At 43.7% G+C, this 18,892-nt stretch overlaps 1 protein-coding gene and 1 non-coding gene across 3 annotated transcripts in view; both read right to left on the bottom strand.

Annotated features, from left to right (window-relative positions):
* PBX1 (PBX homeobox 1) overlaps positions 1-18,892 on the bottom strand; it is a 285,383-nt gene that overhangs the window by 141,688 nt on the left and 124,803 nt on the right. The gene's annotated exons all lie outside the window — the stretch shown is intronic.
* LOC132484739 (U6 spliceosomal RNA) lies at positions 7,933-8,039 on the bottom strand. Its single transcript, XR_009531292.1, has one exon. It is a non-coding gene; the product is annotated as a U6 spliceosomal RNA (small nuclear RNA).

Genomic DNA, 18,892 nt, shown 5'->3' with positions numbered 1-18,892 from the left:
GTGTACGTGCCAAGCACTGGTGGACGCACTCTACATAAATTTGCTGATTTGACCCTCAAAACAATTCTACGATTCACACCCAAGTGACCTGCTTCCTGGCTGCATCTCTACGACTCCAGCATCTCCTGGTCCTGAGCAGCTTACATCCAGGGAGCATCCTTTCCCAGGGGCCTCTGGAGGCCCATGACTAGCTCCACCACCACTCCATCCTCGTGCGATCCTCTCTCAGATTTACAGGGGCTCAGGGGAAGCTCACCCCCCAGGACCGACAAAGCACTCTGGCCCCAAGCTGACTTCTGGTATTTCACTGTCAAGTGAAAACTGAGTCCTTGGTAATGTTCCTGTAATAATATCAAAATCAAAAAGAAAAGAGGAGGGAAATTCTGCTGCCAGCTGAAACGAGCCTCAGGCACATTTTTGTTTTCTTTTTTTTCATGGCTTTTCAACACCTGCCTTCGCTCTCCCACTCTCCCAACAAAATATGGCTTAGGTTGCCTTGCAGAATTATCAAAAGACTGGCCAGCAGATCTCTGCAAGAAAGTCTGCAGTGGGTGGTCTGTGTGCAATGTCTTGGTGGTCTTAAGCTCAGTCCCTGCAGACCAAGTTTCAAGGTTACAGCGGTCTTTCCCTAATTGCCATCAGAAACTGGAAATATTCTGGAAACATGAGAATCCCCCTCTGAACTCCTGAGTCGGCTCAGCGGTAGTTTATTCAACTTGAAGTGCTTTTTTTTCCCTCCCCTTTTCTATTTTTTGCCTTTTTATTCTTTTTGTTTCAATGGACCCTGCTTTGTTCTTCCACAATTTCGGGCTCACAAGACTAGAGGATTTCCTGAGACAAGCAGCTGGGCCTATTTTTCTGGAGGGTCTGCTTCCCATTTTGTCCATAGCCCTCTTCTTCTGAGAAGCTTCCACTGTCATAGAAAGAAGGCCAGCTCTCTCAGGTGGAGCCTTCTGTGTAGTCGATGGTGACAAATGTGATCATAAGAAGTTGGTGGGCTGCAGCCATCCTGTCCCCATTGCACTGCTGCTCTATGGGCTGCTGAGCCCCATGAGGACCGTGTCCAGCCGTCTCAGAGCATCTATGACACCACTGCCACTGCTGATGTGCTTGGGTATCCCCATGACTGTGACAACCTGAAGGACCAGGGCGCTGTCTTCCTCCAGTCTTGATCCCCAGCCCCTAGCATGGAACCCAGCATAGAGTGAGCATCCAATAAATGCTGCCTGAAATGAAGGAACAGATTTAGCCCAAACCTGCCCAGTGGGTGTTCAAGGCCAAGTACTTTGGAGATAGCCTAGATTCCACATCTGGCTCTACCACACTTTCTAACTCTGTCTTAGCCTCAGTTTCTCCATCTCTAAAATGGGGATAATCAGAGTACCTGTGCCACAGATGCATTGCAAAGATGACGTGTGTTAAAAGCACTTAGCCCAGTGCCTGACACATAGAAGTCACCTGACACAAATATTTCCTGTTTGTGAATAACTACCCCTTATTCATCCCCATCCACCCCTTCCAGAGCTGCTATAGTAGTCGACGTGCTCTGATCAAAGAAAGGGCTGCGTCAAGGAACCCTGCTTCCGATCTCCATTGTGCTGGGGCACCAACAGTCACTTAGTCACTCAGCCTCGGCCTCTGTGGCCTGCCTTAGGCTGGGGTCACTTCACCTCACCTAACTGACTTGCAGATTGGCTATGAGACAGCATGACCTACCAGATGTGGACATGTGCGGAAAAGCAAAATCCAGACTCTCAAATCTGCTGCCAAGTTTTGTTCTGGCAAAGCAGCTCGAAGTCTAGCACTCCACGGACCTCGCTACATGCCCCATGGCGCCTGCGTCTCTCTGGGGCTCTGCCAGCCTCTGCCTGCCATGGTCCACACCCCCACCCCTGCCATCAAGACAATGCAGAGCGTCTGCTTGGCCCGCAGTCCTCACCGGGATCCCTGCTGAAAATTAAACCAGCTTAAGGGCGAACACCCAGACGACCTCCCTCCGGCCCACAACGTCACTGCAGCAGGACACGTGGCTTCCCCCTTGGGAGCAGCAGCTTCTCATTTCCACATCCTTTCACTGTGCTTCCAGGCTCCAAAGCTGTTGGGTTTTTTTCTTCCCCTTTTTCCAAAAAGGGCATCTTAGTTTTGAGACTCTTAAACCTATTTGCGTTCCCAAGATAAGCTCTTGAGCATAAAATTCATTTCAGCATGGGGGTCTCTTCCTCTTTTCTTTCCTTCCTTTCATTGTGAAGCTTTCATGAATTCATAAACAGCCCTAGTGGTTTTAGTATCAGTGTCTTATATGAGGCGGGGATTTGTTCTCTCTCTCTCTTTCTCTCTCTCCCTTTCTCTGTCCCTCCCTCCCTCCCTCTCTCTCCCTCTCTCTCTTTCTCTCTCTCTCTCTCTCTCTCTCTCTCTCTCTCACACACACACAAACACACACACACACACACCCCGCAATGGCGTTAGCCCCAATGCTGTTCTCCTCCCTCCCACCTCTAGACCTGTCCTACCCCTGGCTCAGTCAGCGCTCTCTTTCCTAGCCTCCTGTGGGAACACTGCCACATAAAATAACAAAATAGTCATATGGTAAGCCACGTTAAAACCTTGGGAAGATTTAAGCCTGGGCTTCATGTCACAGACACTCCCTCTTGTAATCTGTATTCCAATCTCGGTGTCAGTGGAGCTGTGATCAGAATATCCAAGGTCTCATAAAAGATTCAGGGCTTCCTGACTTCCCTGACATTTGCTGTTTCATGTTGTTCCTGCTGGTTCCCTTTCAGCCTCTGAAGGGTTCACAGTCCCTTTCAACTCGCCCCTGAAGATGGCAAACTTGCCAAGAAAGTCTAGGAACTCAGGACAAGCATAGGACCTAAGTCGTCCTGGGAATTTAGCTGTGACTGGGGTTAGGGTTCTTTAGCTTCTTTTTTTTTTTTTTTTTGCGGTACGCGGGCTTCTCACTGTTGTGGCCTCTCCCGTTGCGGAGCACAGGCTCCGGATGCGCAGGCTCAGCGGCCATGGCTCACGGGCCCAGCCGCTCCGCAGCACGTGGGATCTTCCCAGACCGGGGCGCGAACCCGTGTCCCCTGCATCAGCAGGCGGACTCTCAACCACTGCGCCACCAGGGAAGCCCTTTAGTTTCTTTTGTTGGCTTCTTTTGTTTGGTTGAGGGTTTTTCTAAGATGGCGTTACTGCTGCCTCCTCTGTGGTACCTGGAAGTAGGATTTAGGAATCCAAAAGGGTAACAAGACTTTCCCTCTTCACCCTGAATGCTTTGGAGGGGTGGGTTGCGTGTGCCTGACTCAGTGTGTTCACATCGTTCAGGTTCTTTTTATGATTTAAATCATAATAAGACTGTATTTGTTATCTAACCTCGACTGTATGTATTATCTAACCTTGAAAAGCATTGAGGCTATCATTTGTAGTGGTGGCAGTCCCTCAGATAGGGGCCAACGCATTCTCTGATGGTCAAGTTTAAAGACAGGTATGTTACGTGTGTGTTTCGTAACGAATACCACATTGGTATGGACACAGGTAGTCTAAACATTCAAGCAAGGTGTATTGTGATTTAAGGAAGCCAGATGTAAATAAAGGGGTGCTTGTGAACAGATCTTTTGGTTTACTATGAGGATCATCATAGGTTTCTTAGCCAGATGCACAAGCAGATTTCTAACATGATTTATTTTCCATTCATGCAATTTATACCTAGCTTCTCAGAAACACATTTAGGGAATAAACTGAGTTACACCATACTTCTTCAGGATGTCACACATCTTCACACACACACACAAAATCCCTGATGCACCTACAGAGATGGCGAGAAAAGAAGAAAAGACACATTGTCATATGGCTAACAGTACCCAGACATCAGAGGCCAGAGGGGCAGAAAAGAACAACAGATTCAAGACACTTTCAAGATACCGCTTAGTAAGTCACAAGTGTACAGAATTTGTAAAAAGAAGGAAAACAAAAAGCAAATGTAGAACTCCAAAACTCAGGCAATCAAAACCTAAACGCCTTTTAAAATTTAATCTCTTTTGAAAACATCTTATCTTAATTATTTCTGTAAATGCTGTGGCCATTAGGCAAATTAACACAAAACCCCAGATCAAAGTGCCACTCACACACAGACAACTTGCATAACATTAGGTAGCATGAAGGTGAACAGGTGCTATAAACAACTTCTTGGAATGTTTTTAATGTATCTACTAATAAAACCTTCTGAAGAGGTTAAAAAAATGCTAGAACACAAATTGATAATTAAAGGCAAGTTGATGGTACCTCAAAATTAAAGCTGTCAAGTGAGAAAATTATAATCAAAATTGTCTGTCTCTGTACTTCTCAAATCCTTCCCTGTGTAGTCACATAATATAAACATATATATGTATATATATGCATATGTTTCTGCATATGCATATGAAAAATCAAAGAGGCAAACACATAGCGGTGAATCACAGATAACACAAAAAGAATATGCAATCCAGTTTCATAAGTAGATATACCTATAAACACACACCCTCTGACACAGGCGGGCAAACAGGACATTTCCCGTTATAGAGCAATGTAGTTCTGAGAAATCATTATGCACGGTTTTCAGGACTGAGTTCTGTTACATTCTTTGGAGAGTACATTATTTAAGAGAAGTCCACAGTCAGATATTTCTGGAAGTAAATAATCCTATCATTCATCATATTTGGTAACTATAGGTTTTTTTTTTCCATTACCAGACATAGCCCATATTTTTTATTTAGAGTAAAATTTATTTTTTCAAAGACATAATACTGTATAAATGCGTGCTTCTCAACAGGGGGTGAGTACGCCCCCAGGGCACATCTGGCAATGTCTGGAGACATTTATGGTTGTCACAGTGGAGGAATGGAGATGCTGCTGTCATCTATGGTAGTGAACAGGGATGCAGCTAAACATCTTCAGTGCACAGGATAGCCCCTCTCAACAAAGAATTTTCTGGATTAAAAAGGTCAATAATGCAGAGGTTGGGAAACCCGGATATGGATTATCACAAACATTTCAAAATTCCTCAAATCACATCCCTCAAAGACTTGAAAAATGAGAAGCTGGAAAACATAAAAGGGAACTTTTTTTAATAGTATTTTGATTGTCAAAAGAATAGCTGCGTTTTGTGGATGCTACAATATATTACTTCACCTAAAAGATGTTCTTTTTTAACTTTTATTTTTATTTACTTATTTATTTTAATTGGGGTATAGTTGCTTTACAATGTTGTGTTAGTTTCTACTGTATAGTGAAGTGAATCAGTCATATGTATACATATATCTCCTCTTTTTTGGATTTCCTTCCCATTTAGGTAACCACAGAGCACTAAGTAGAGTTCCCTGTGCTATGCAGCAGGTTCTCATTAGTTATCTATTTTATACATAGTAGTGTATATATGTCAACCCCGATCTCCCAATTCATCCCACCCTACCCCCCCCCCACAAAGTGTGCTCTTAAAATCTACCACCTGTAGTTGCATTACAGTCAAGCAGTGAGCAATGCTGGAAAATCAGCAAGGATCTCAGAAAAAAGAACATTTACCTTGAGACACTCTTCATTGAACAAGGACAGTATCCTAACTGATTGTGTTAAAATCAAATAAAGTAAGATATAACAAAAGCTAACTTTTTAGCCAGTGAAAAATAGACACGTCTGGCATTTAAAGTCCTACATGTGTGTATCCATCGAATTCCATAGCATCAGAGCTCTGATGTTCAGTAATATACTAGTATTATTTGTGCGATCAGTTAAGGTATAAAATGTGCGTGCCCTCAGTCTTTAATATTAATAAGTCTTGTAACTAGCAGTTTCTCGCAGCTCCGAATTCTTGAGCACAACTAGAAAGGGCACTTATCCTGAAAAATCTAATAAATTTACAGTTTTATATACTTCCTTCAATTGTAAAAGTCTTGTTCAATAAACTTTAAAATGCCACTATAGAGCAATAACACAGACAGTATAAACCCAGCCCTGGGAAAGCTGTGCAACCAGAAATTGTTCCCCTTTCTGCTAGAGCAATAAAGTTTTATATGTTTGAACTGACTGTAAAAAGGTTTGAATGTTGGCAACTGGGGAATAATCTGTCTTCTTTATAGTTATTATCATATTTCCCACAAGACCCCTTGGTCTGTGTCAATCCTTCTTGTATATGACACCTTTGTACTGTCAGCGAAAGCAAGACTACTTTACTTTTTTTTTTTTTTAAACTATAGGACTTGTATCTGTTTTCCTTCAGATTACAGCTAACAGGAATAAATTATTTCTGACAAGCATCTATTGCAGCATTTTACCAAATAAAGCTGGTTGTGAGCTGCTTTTCCAAGAGCGGGGGGAGTGGGGGGAACCTCCCCTCTTCTTCTCTCTCTTTCTCTCCACTGATTCAAATGCAATTTAGGGATGGGTAAATTGGAGGAAATGCCAATAAAAAGAGATTTGTAGGAAAGTTGCTCTGAATGCCAGAGCCCATTGAAACAAGGTGGCTGGGTCCTCAGGGGTGCTATTGGATGTGTGTGGAGGAGAGGTTTCGGAAAAGGGAGAAGGAGGAACCATCCCTTTTCCTTCCAGACATGTCTCAGGTCTGAGAGCAGCTGTGCTGCTGGGTTCAGACAGAAAGCCGAATCCAGCACAAGTGGCTAGAGCTTCCCAGACTCTGATAGTGAGGACACCGTGGCTCTGACCAGCAGGGGCAGACACCCAAGCTGTCACATGGAGGCTTGGGCTCTGGGTTAAGAGGTCATCTCAGATGAAATGAGTTTAGGGGCTCATGATAATCAGCAAAGAGTCAGTGTGTGTGTGTTTGTGTGTATTTATGTGTGTTTGGGAGGGGCGGTGTTAAGGGGCAAAGGGTCTCTTCCCCTCTCCCTCTCCCAGCCCCACCACCATAGCTTAACAACAGATAAAGGAACCTGTACCCAGGAATACATGACAAACAACCCAGCTTGACTAAAACACTCCCCTCTCTCTCCCAACTCTGCACCACCATCCTCAAGTGTCCCTGCCTTTAGAATAATACAGTGGAACAAGTTAGAGAGGAATAAATAGATACTTGCAAACACCAGGTTTTTCAAAATCAAAAGACGTTATATGGCTGGTGGTCCGTGGAACTGGCACAAGAAGTCTCTGCACTTTGGAACAAAGTCTCTCTAAGAGACCACGAGAACAGGATGGCCAGGCACATGGAGACAGATGTATACATATATGCCTGTACCTACTCATCGTATAGCCCTGTGAGGGCACACGCACACTCAAACACAACTCAGCCAACTCAAAATGAACAGTCAACTCAAATATGGAAGTTCTGGTGTGGGAGGGTAAATGCAAAATTATATTCATAAATATAGCAAATCTATCAGAATGGGACCCTGAAAATAAAATTGAGTGAATACGACTCATCTCAGTGACCTTGGGAAGAGCCTGAGCCTCCCACTCATGAAGGTGAGCTCAGGATGTCCTCTTTTTTCCCCTCATTCTCCCCATCTCCACGAGTGCTCAGGGCCACATTCTGACACGTTCTCTTCACCCAGTTCGGACAACAAACATTCTAACCTATGTACGGTGACACCAAAACACCTCATCACCATAAGCGCCTCATACTAACTATCAGAAGGCTCAAGGAGCACTGTATCCCCTCTTACTCCCCACCCCACCCCAGAACTGCTACAGACTACACTTGTTAACAAAGGTGGATTCCCATGCCTCTTAATATCCCTTAAAATGGCAGCTGCCTCCTGGAAAACCACAGATCCATACTAACATTTTTTTATTCTCTTCAAAATAGGTTCTTGATATAGGTCAAAAGTTCTTGGGTTGGGTCATATATCACAGTGGTATTAATCAAAGGACAACAGATGCTTTTTTAAATTTTTGGTATGTAACACAGATATAGAAAAGTACACAAATCACAAGTGTACAGCTCAGTGAAAAAATACAAAATGCTTTACAAATGTGCACATCATCTTCCTGCAAAGCCCATGCTAATCATCTCTGTATCCTTCTCAATTTTTCTATGTGCTGTTGAAGTGAGCAGCTTCACCACCAGTGGAATGGAAGAGGAGTGGAGGTATAGGTATTTCCCAAAGAGTAAAGTATGTACCACAGGCATCGAATTCATCAAAGGTGTTCATGAAATGCAGATTTCCAGGCCACAGAGCAAACCTGCTGAGGCAAAGCCTGTGAAGCTGCATTTCATAAGCGCCCCCAGGTTATTCTTGAGAACAACTGACATTGCCTGCTGAATACACCAGCAATGCCCCTCCTGAACCCCAATCATTCCCTTTTCAAAGATGAAGGGTCTCAGCACACACATTTCTGAGATCACAGTTGGTGAAGTTCAAAGATTGGCACTGTGTTTTGACACAGAAAAGAAAGGGATTTAGAAAAATAACTAATCAACAAGGGAAAAGAATTGTCCTGGAAGCTCTGTGTCATTCTGCCTTTCCCCTGAACTCTGTAGTCTGCAAATCTTACTATTCTGGGCATCCTAGTGGAATTTAAAAAATGCAGAGAGGCAAGAGTCTCCTGAAAAGGCCAGACGTTGGATCTCTCCTCCTCTTCCTTTATTATTGTCCTTTTTATAAATTTTAAACAAATCCAGGGATTTGTACCTCACTGGTCCTAAAATACACCTTCCTTCCTGAACCCAAAAGGAGCTGGCTTTTGTCAGGACATATTTCAAGACAATATCCTGGGACCGCAGAGGTGCTCAGGAAGACACCATGGTAGGGTCCCAGCCTTTAGAATAAGTAAGGAGCAGAAGGAACCCACTAGCCCAGGGAAGACTCTCATTTAGGGGGTCTGGTGTTACTGTTCCCAAGCTTATAGATTCTCTCCATTATCTGATTATATGTGGAACTCGACCAAAACATAAATAGAGCAAAAAAGGCAGATCAGTGGGCATTAGGTATTACTGCTACATTCTACTACTTCTCAACTATCAATATTACTGCAGATGCTATTAGTACTACTGTAACTAACAAGTTCTGATGCCTGCTATGTGTGACACATCATTCTACACTCTGTAGATGCATCACTGCATCTAATCCTCAGAGCTTCTCTTACTCAAATGTACCAACAATATTATTTAGTGGGAGACAAGATCCTGTCACAGGTTAGTACCATTTTTCTTTATACATGGATTTCATTCCCATTCCATTCAAGGCTGAATATAAGGATATCTGAGTGTGTAAACTAGACAAGTGCAGGAAGAGAACTTTTCTGTTAAAAATTGTCAATAAGTTGAGGAAATAACAAGAGAGACTATATCCTAGATGCCTTAGGACAACCAAAGATACCTTCTTTCTATAAGGAACAGCTAGTCCAGCAAGAAAAAAACAGAAAAAGCAAAAGAAAGCTCTATGTTATAAAATCATTATAGTGAAGTAGATGACAAATCATTGAAGAAGAGGGCAGTGGGATGCCAATTATAAGAAAAAGTATATACAGGATATATCCTTTTTTGGAGAAAATTTTAATACCCTTAGCAAGATAGTCTCATGTGAAACAATCAGAGAAATACCAAATAACTGTATATAGCCAGCTATTACATACAGTAGTACAAATCTGAAGAATCAAGAGAAGAGAAGATTCAATGCAAGTTGTAATTACTGGGAAAAAAATAAGAAGCAGCAAAGTTTGAAGGGTGGATAGAGACTCGATATACATAGAAGACAAAAAAGCATCCCAGTAGGAGTGGGGGGACAGCAAGGCAACCAACTTGCCTGGAAGGTCTGGACCCATGAGTGAGAAAGAGAAATAGGGAAAAGGACGCAGGGAGAAAGACTGTCCCCTCACCTCACCAGTGGGCACCACATGCTAATGTAAGACTTGGAGCAGAGTCTAGACCACGGTTGACCGGGCCAGCCAACCTAGGTCCTTCTGCTCCTGTGGAAATACTGAGGATCTCTGAAAGCTTAAATGACAATCCCAAAATCCCCAGAATGTGGACCATCTTAAGGACAGGGTTCCTAGTGACATGACCTCAGAGGCAGCAGCTAGATCTCAGAGGATGAGGTTGGGCTGAGGAACATCTTCTATAGAAGAGCTCCAGAGAAAGATCCAAAAGCTGCTAGAGGTGAGGGCTGTGCTTCAGCAAGAAGCACTTTCTAAGCTAAACGAAGGACAATGATGGACATAGACTAAGGTCCTTCTAACTCCAAAATTCAGTGATTCTGCGAAAACTCTAACAGGAGTGTGAGGCATACCACAACTCTTAGTGACTACGGTCCCCTGCAAGAGTTTCCGAGGCTCCCACTGATCCGGTGCCTACAATATAAACATCCAGCCAGGGTGGTGTCCTTGCTGATGGGACCACCACTGAAAGCAAAGAGACACACTTTAACATCAGACAAGAACAGCACTGTTTGGGTAAACGCATGTGAAGCTGCTAGCTTGCAAACATTAATTTCTTGGGTGAAGTTCTTTACTGGATCCTTGATACACAGGTATTGTTTTGTCACTAACTGCAGAAATAATGCTAATACTCTGGTGCTTGCGCAATGTTTTATAGCCTGCCCACACTTTCATTAGTATGAGTATGTTTAATCTTGATAATAAATCTATGAGGTGTTATTATCCCCACACCACAGATGAGAAAACTAACACCCAGAGAGGGTAAATGACTTGCTCAAGGCCACACAGCATATAATCACCAGAGCTAGATGAGGGCCCCTATTAACCAAGTCCTCACAGTTCACTAAATGCTTGCCATGTGCAAGCCACAGGGCTGGCCACCACCAGGACACAAAGATGGGTCGTAAAGGTCACAGGAACCCAATACAAAGGGAAAGCACCTTGCTCATGGAACCTGTTCACCTTTCAGTTCACTCCCCTTCACATCACCTAGGCAGGCTGGACTCCTTCCGTCATCCCATCTGAGGCCAGGTCTCCCCATGGCATGCTCACCTTTATTACGTCTCCAGCACAGGCTCTGTACTACTTGACAAAGAGGTAATAAAGGGGACCACTGTCTGCCCCTCTCCCTCCCATCTCACAGCAAAGCCACCACATCCCAGGCAGTGGGAGAACAGCTAGGCACTGGCTACATAAAGTGGCAGGGAATCTTCTGGGGCCACTAAGGAAGCCGAGTAACATGAATCATGAACTTCTCTCCCAGGGAACCAAAGCACCCCTCAGCAGTCCCCAGTGGAGAAATCAACAGAGCCCCCAGCTCCCCCAGCATGCCTCCCTGCTTCTCCCTAACCCAGCAATCAGGGCATGTTCTGCTTCCTGCAGCCCCGGGGATCCCGAGCCTCTCGGGAGCTGCCAAGGCTTTCTGATGTACAGGCTGCTGCTAATACCGTGTTATTAAGCACACATTTGTCTCCACTCCTCTGCGCACGCCTGCTTCCCTGCCTGAAGAAAAGCCACACACGTGCTCGCACAGAGGGACACGGCAGAGGGCCCTGGAACCCACAAAGGGAAATCAGCATGCCAAGGGTTAAGCACACCCTGTAATAAGCATCTCTGTTCCGGCATGTGGCGAAAGCCCATTACCTCCTGCCACATTACCTCATTCATTTCTTATATGCGGATGGTTTATTTTCCCATGAGCACCCTGGCTCTCAGTATTAAGTCCCCTCCTTCGCCTCTATTTCTCTATCCATCACATTTAACACTCTGACAGTAACAGTCTATAATGTTTCTATTCTACAAAACCGCTCTGTCAACTCCGGGCTTCCAGAGCAGCAACTGAGGAAAATAAATAACATCAACGCCAGGGACGACAGCATCACAGCTCCCTCTCTGCTGGGCTTTTTTTAAATTTTATATTATTCTAAAAAGGGAACAAAAAAAGAAAGGGGATGGGGGAAGGTAGAAGCAAGGAAGATAATTTCCTTCTCATCCAATAGACAGACCTGAGGGGTAGGCACGGCATTTCCCTTCCAGGCAAAGAAGTGATTTCCCCTCTCTGCTCTCAAATCCCCTGACCACCCCCCTTCCACGTTCATGGTGGTTTACGGAAGCACTTACTGCACTGTATTCTCTCTATCTGCCACCACAGAAGCAAAGCAACAACGTCGAGTGGGTACAGGGCACCCCATTCACAGTGTAGGGTGATTCATAAATTCTTGTCATCCTTTCTGGAGCAAGAGTCCATGGAGGAGATGCAGGCTGTCCATGGGTCTATAACCTTTGTTCTGGGCAGACACCCGGGGAACAGAGACTCTGGAAGCCAGGAGCAGGTAGAAAGGTAAGAAAACATTAACTCCTGAGAAAGAAACCACTCTAGAAAGCTGCCCCATCTCCCTGTTCCTAGGGGTTTACCAAAACTGGGTTGATTTCATCTTTTTAGATATAAATCACTTAAAAACATGTTACCTTTCCTCTAGCTTCTTTAAAAGATATCCAGATAGATAGATAGATGGATAATCTTGAACATAACTTGGCTTCCTCTTCAGAACCCAAATCATTCATCATTATGAATGCCAATTATCACCCAGGCCCACTGCTAGGTGGGAGTCTGCAAGCCTGTTTTACGTAAACTCCATCTGCTGGGCTTTTTATAGTTATACTGAGCCTCGCGGAGTTTCCTCTTCTTCGTAGGTAGTACAGTGTTATAGTTCACATGGCTGTGGTACCAGATCCTGGAAGCCAAAGCTGACCTTGATTGATGGGTTGTGGGACCTTGTTTCTGATCCCCTCCCTGCTGGGTCCTCACCTGTAAAATGGAGACAATCGTGTTTCCTAGCTCCTGGGGTGGTTGTGAGGATTTCCTGAGTTAATACCCATAAGTGTTAAAGACAGTGGCTGCCAGTAGTAAGTGCCCAGTAAATATTAGTGATGACCGTGCATATATTCTAGCAGGGGTGGGGAAGCCAGACAACCATCCAGTTAGAATCATGTTTGAAATAAGAGTCAAGGGATTCGGGGGGAGGGTGGCCTTTGGGCACTTTGTTGAGTCAATTACACAAACTGATGTGCTCGGAGCCTTTACTGGGTCACGTAGAGGCCTTCTGCGCCAACGTCCCCTCACTTCACATGGGGGAGGCTTCCAACAGTGGGTGCTGAATGGTGAGATGTATCAATAACTACAGCGAGATTCATTCAGTATCAGGAAAGAACAAGGGGACGGAAGACAAAACGAGAAAAACAACTAACGGCCTTTCACTGAACACAGCCAAACGCAATTCTGTGATTCCTTCTATTCCTCTGCACAGGGCTGTTTCTCAAAGAACGGGAATAAGAGGTACTGTGTATGAAACTGCCTTGATAAGTATGAAATACTCTGTGCATCATTATTTTTACCAACAGGACCATTACTATTACTTAGCTTTGCACCCAAGAGCAGTTAAAAGGTATTTTGTTGTTGTTGTTTTGTTTCTGTTGAATTATAATTAATTCACAATGTTGTGTTAGTTTCAGGGGTACAGCAAAGTGATTTAGCTTATATATATGTATGTATACATACATACATATATTCTTTTTCAGATTCTTTTCCATTATAGATTATTACAGGATATTGTATATACTTCCCTGTGCTATACAGTAGGACCTTGTTGCTTATCTATTCTATATAATAGTAGTGTGTATCAGTTAATCCCACACTTTTAAACCTAAAGGTATTCAGAGGTGGGCATCTTGCTTTCTCCCTCTGCTGCTACATAAGGGGTCATGGAATTTCTTTTTTCCATCTCAGGTGTGGTAGAATGGAGAAAAGGACAGGTTCAGGGCCTAACCTCTCGATAACGGTTACCATGGGGATTCACTCACATCCACCTCCACTGCTCAGACCCACTCCCCACCGAGGGGAGGTCAGACTCCAGCACATCTCAGCCTTAGAACTATGCCTGCATTCCAACTGAAGGGGCCGATGAGAAAAAAGGTAAGACCAAGTGGGATGGAGTATTTCTGATACCCGGAAGCAAGGAGAAACTGGTTCCCAATACTTCATTTCTTGTCTGGTTCAATTCTAAACATCACAAACAACTTACTGAGGAAAGATTACTTCTGTTTTTATGACGTTTGGGTGTTGCAGGGCAGGGCGGGTGATAGAAGGACTCTACTCAGACTAACTGAATTTATTTCATTATTTTATTTTATTTTTTAAATTTATTTCATTTATTTATGTATGGCTGCATTGGGTCCTTGTTGCTGCACGCGGGCTTTCTCTAGTTATCGTGAGCGGGGGCTACTCTTCATTCAGTGTGCGGGCTTCTCACTGCGGTGGCTTCTCTCGTTGCAGAGCATGAGCTCTAGGTGCGCGGGCTGCAGTAATTGTGGCACGTGGGCTCAGGAGTTGTGGCTCGTGGGCTCTAGAGCACAGGCTCGGCAGTTGTGGTGCATGGGCTTAGTTGCTCCTCGCTATGTGGGATCTTCCCGGACCAGGGCTTGAACCTGTGTGCCCTGCATTGACAGGTGGGTTCTTAACCACTGCACCACCAGGGAAGCCCTATTTCATTATTTTAAATGATCATATTTCATTAGTGACACTCATAGTACTCCTTGACACTTTAATCTTTCTATTTTGGTGACAGAAAGGCAAAGGTGACCTCATGGCACCAAAGGTGACCCCCCTAGGGAAGGAGTGAGCTTTTCATATAATTTCTTTCCAACAAATTAACATTGAGAATGCCTATGTATAAAGAAGGCACTGGAGGGATAATACATAGGTAGGCACAGTTCCTGTGTTCAAACGTTTGTAATTTAGTGAAGAGAGAGGAACTTAGGAACAAATGACTAAAATTAAAGGTTGAATAAAGGGTTGAAAAATGATAAAATACATACTAATAAAAGCTATAGGTACTTGGTATAGGAACAAGGTAGAAGGGGTAATTAATCTGAATGGGGGTCTTAGGAGAGCTTCCAGATTTTCACAGAAAGAGTGATTTTGGGGAGGCTACAGAGCTTTCTTTTGGTCATTAAGGGTTCAGCTGTTAGTGTCATTCAACCTAGGTTCAAATCCTTATTCTGCCAATTCCTACATGGGTCATTTAGGGCAAGTTCTTTAACCCCTCTAAGCTCAGTTTACGGGTCCATATAATGGGGACAATGATAGTATAGGCCTTACAGCTTTGCAGGGAGCATTAAAAGAAATAATGAATGTAAATAACACAGTGCCTGTTAAACCCTAAGTTAGTATTAGCTATTTTTATTATGATTATCCTTCCCCAAACCCTATGAAGTAGGTGATGTTATGATCTTCACTTTAAGTATTGAGGAAACAAACACAAGACAAATTAGGTAACCTGCCCAGTGTCACATAGTAGATGGAGGATCCAGGACACAAATTCGGGTCAGTCTGACTCCAAAGTCCATGTTCTTTCTTTCCCACTCTATTTTATTCTGATCGACTGCAAACTCTGGCTCCTCACAGAAAGGAGGCCCCAGAAACTTGAGAGCTAAGTCTTGGAATCACCTGCAAATAAAGTATGATTCTAGGAGATCACGCTTTGTCTCTAGGGAGACAAAGTCAAATGAATGTCAGAGATGTAGCCCATAAAAAAAAAAAAAAAGAACAATTATACAGAAGCAATCACAATATTCTTTGAAACTAAATAATTTGCCCCGATTTGTAATGAATGAAACTCTAGCCAGCATCCAAATTCCCTCCCTTTCCTAATTTCCTTGCTTTTATTAATGCCAAGCCCGTCCTCCCAGGTAACCAGATTGGAAAACCTGTAAACATAGATACATAGAAGTAAAGACGGACGACATCTCAGAGCCTAGTTCAAACTTGCACACAACGCAGCAGAGGCTTCTGTGACAACCCTGGCAAAGCCTCATTTCTGACAGTTACAGGCTTTAGTGGGCATCTGTGATCACACCTTCTGGCTATTTGGGGACAGTTATAATTGTTAAACAGTTTTTCATTGTACTGAGTCATCTGTCGTCTCAAAAGTTAATAAATGAATTAAATGATTCAGTCATCCTTGAGTCATACCTATCCTTCAACCTCCTTCTCTAGGTGGTCATCAGGCTCTGCTAATCTTTCTTTCAAAATAGCCTGATCCTTTTCATTCCCAAAAATACCATTAGTTTATTCGTACCCCGTGTCCTTTTGTCTCCCGGCTGAAGTTCCTGTCTTCAATTTCTCTCCAGTCTAGTATGCCCTGCACATTTTCACCAGACAGAAGGTCCTTAACTCTGGTTTCAGCATATGTCATCTGTGCTCAAGGAACCACTGGGCCTCCATTTCTTACCACTTATCTAAACCCTTCTGCTGGACACTCAGTGCCACAGGATCAATAACAACCACATGGGCCTCATTTTACCCACTGCATCCTCTTCCCAATATTTCCTCCAATTTGGTCTAAATGACCATTTCAGAGGACAGTCCCACAAACAGACCATGCATATAGAAACAGGTGTATAGAAGTTTTATGGAACATGTCTAGGGCCATATAACCACACATGGATGAGCCAGGACTTGCTCTTCAGATTCCCTGTCTAGGAACATCAAGATAGGATATGGTACTAAAGGTGCGTGACTCTGCAGAATGTTGGGATCAGTGGGTAAGATGGTATCTATATGACTCCCTCGTTCATACAATGAATGACTATGGAGCATCTACTATATGCCCAAGCCTGTCCTAAAACATTGGGAGAAGAATATAAAAAGACAATAAACTCAAAGTACTTACAGTCCAATGGGAAAATAAACATGTAAAAATTAAAATGGGGCTTCCCTGGTGGCACAGTGGTTGAGAGTCTGCCTGCTAATGCAGGGGATACGGGTTCGAGCCCTGGTCTGGGAGGATCCCACATGCCGTGGAGCAACTGGGCCCGTGAGCCACAACTACTGCACCTGCGCATCTGGAGCCTGTGCTCCACAACAAGAGAGGCCACGACAGTGAGAGGGCCACGCACCACGATGAAGAGTAGCCCCCACTTGCCACAACTAGAGAAAGCCCTCGCACAGAAACGAAGACCCAACACAGCCAAAATAAATAAATAAATTACTAAAAAAAAAAATTAAAATGATGTGCAAAAAATAAAATTACAAAGACTAAGTAATATAAGTTGTATACTACCTTGAAGGAATATACAAGGCAAAATGAACACAAAGAAGAAATATCTAACACTGGATCGGAGTACTCGGGCTAGGATTTGCACAATTAGCAATAGTTTCACCATGGGGATGGTAGGTACGGGAATTCCTAATAGAGGAGACAATTTCAGAACTATGAGGAAAAAAAAGTAGCAGGTTTTAGGTATTTGCAGCCTGTGATGAAATAGAAGAAAATGGTAGGAAAGAGCCCTGGAGAAATTGACAAGGGCTAGATCATAAGGTTAACATAGGTTACACTAAAGTCTTCAGGGTTCATCCTGAAGACTTCAGCCCTGCGTCCATCATACCTGCACACTCAATGATGATCAGATTTAAAGCATACTCCAGAGGGTATGCCACAGAAATGCACAATTCCCAGCAGGCTATAAAGCTACGTCTTCTCTTCCTCTCAGGAAAGCATATGGGACTTCAAGTGAGTGAAAGTGACATTTTTATGGTGATGATTTGAATTAGTTTAAAATTTTAAATAATTTGCAAACCTCAGGTCTTAGACTGTTATTAATATCAAAATTACTTGTGACATACTTCACAACCGATCATGGCACAATAGTTTTGAGATTCAGGACTACAGCTTTTGACATTGGGACTGCCAGTGAAGAATTCTCAATAGGGGTACGGCAAGCAGGTTTGCATGTTAAGAGTGTCATGGTGGGCCTTAGAGAGGATGGACAGTGAGAAGATATTTGGGGCAGAGATACCAGCTAGGAGGTCAGCTGTCTGGGTGAAAGACAGTGAGGGCCTGACCTAGGACAGTGGCAGATGGAGAGGACACATGATATGGGATATAGTTAGGGTGTGTTTGTTTACTTTTGTATTCCCTCACCTGGCACCAACTCTGGCATAAAGCATTCAATAGATGTTTACTGCTAGAATCAACACAAATTGGCTAATGATTAGATGGGGGGGCAGGGCAGGCTTAGAAAAAGAGTCTAACACAGATAGGAGGTTTCTGGATTGGGCGGATGAAAGAGAGGAATAGAGGAAGAAGATTTGATGTGGCCCAGGGCGCTGAGGAGGTCTGCCCTGGACGTGCAGAGTTTGAGGATTCTGTTGAATGTAGATGCAGAGATGCCTGCTTGGTAGTTATACACGCAGATCTGAAACTCACGGCATCAGTCTGGGTGGAAAACACAGGTTTTAATTTACCACTTGTTCAATAAATATTTACTGGATATTTGCTTTGGTTCAGGCATTGTGCTGTTCAATGGGGATGCAGAGGTTGGCAAGAAAGAGAAGTCCCCTGTCCTTAGGGAGATTACAAGTAGATACATTTGTGAGCCACAAGTATTGAGGTGATAAATGGAGTCATGGGCAACGGTGGGGAATATTGCAGCGGTGAGTCGAAAGAGATGCACCCCTGAGGTTTGCTATGAAGCAAATCAGGATGAAATGGAAATCAGGAGAGGTGAGAGTTTCACTGTAGAAAGATCATTAGTAGTAAATACAGCATGATTCTACAACTGAAAAGAGTGTAGATTGGATTTGTTAACTGGGAGCTCCCATGTCCTGGAGAGGCAGAAAGCTCACCTCAGCAGAAGCACTGAAACTTTCTAGAAGTTAGAAATCTTAGAATCAATGGGAGGTGGAGGGGGGAAGTGCGTAAAGTCTGGCATAGCCCTATCAGAAGGCTTCACGGAGTTAGGACCTGAGTCAGGAGGTGCAGAAGATACACTGGACAGTTTTAGACAAAATCGAAACAGAACATGGCACATGAAAAGGGCTGGCCTCAGAGAACACTGACCTAAGTCTTCTGAAAGGCAAACAGGGAAATAAGATAATCTCTGATTAGTGACTGGTTGCTAAAAGAAAGGTATTGTGGTGTTCAGGGCAGTAGATCTCCCTCCTGGAGTCCATGGTCAGATCAGTTCTTCACTG

The sequence above is a fragment of the Mesoplodon densirostris genome, chromosome 2 (genome assembly GCF_025265405.1).
Source record: "Mesoplodon densirostris isolate mMesDen1 chromosome 2, mMesDen1 primary haplotype, whole genome shotgun sequence".
Lineage (NCBI taxonomy): Eukaryota > Metazoa > Chordata > Mammalia > Artiodactyla > Ziphiidae > Mesoplodon > Mesoplodon densirostris.
The sequence above is the reverse complement of the archived record's forward strand: the minus strand, read 5'-3'. Positions and strand labels throughout refer to the sequence as shown.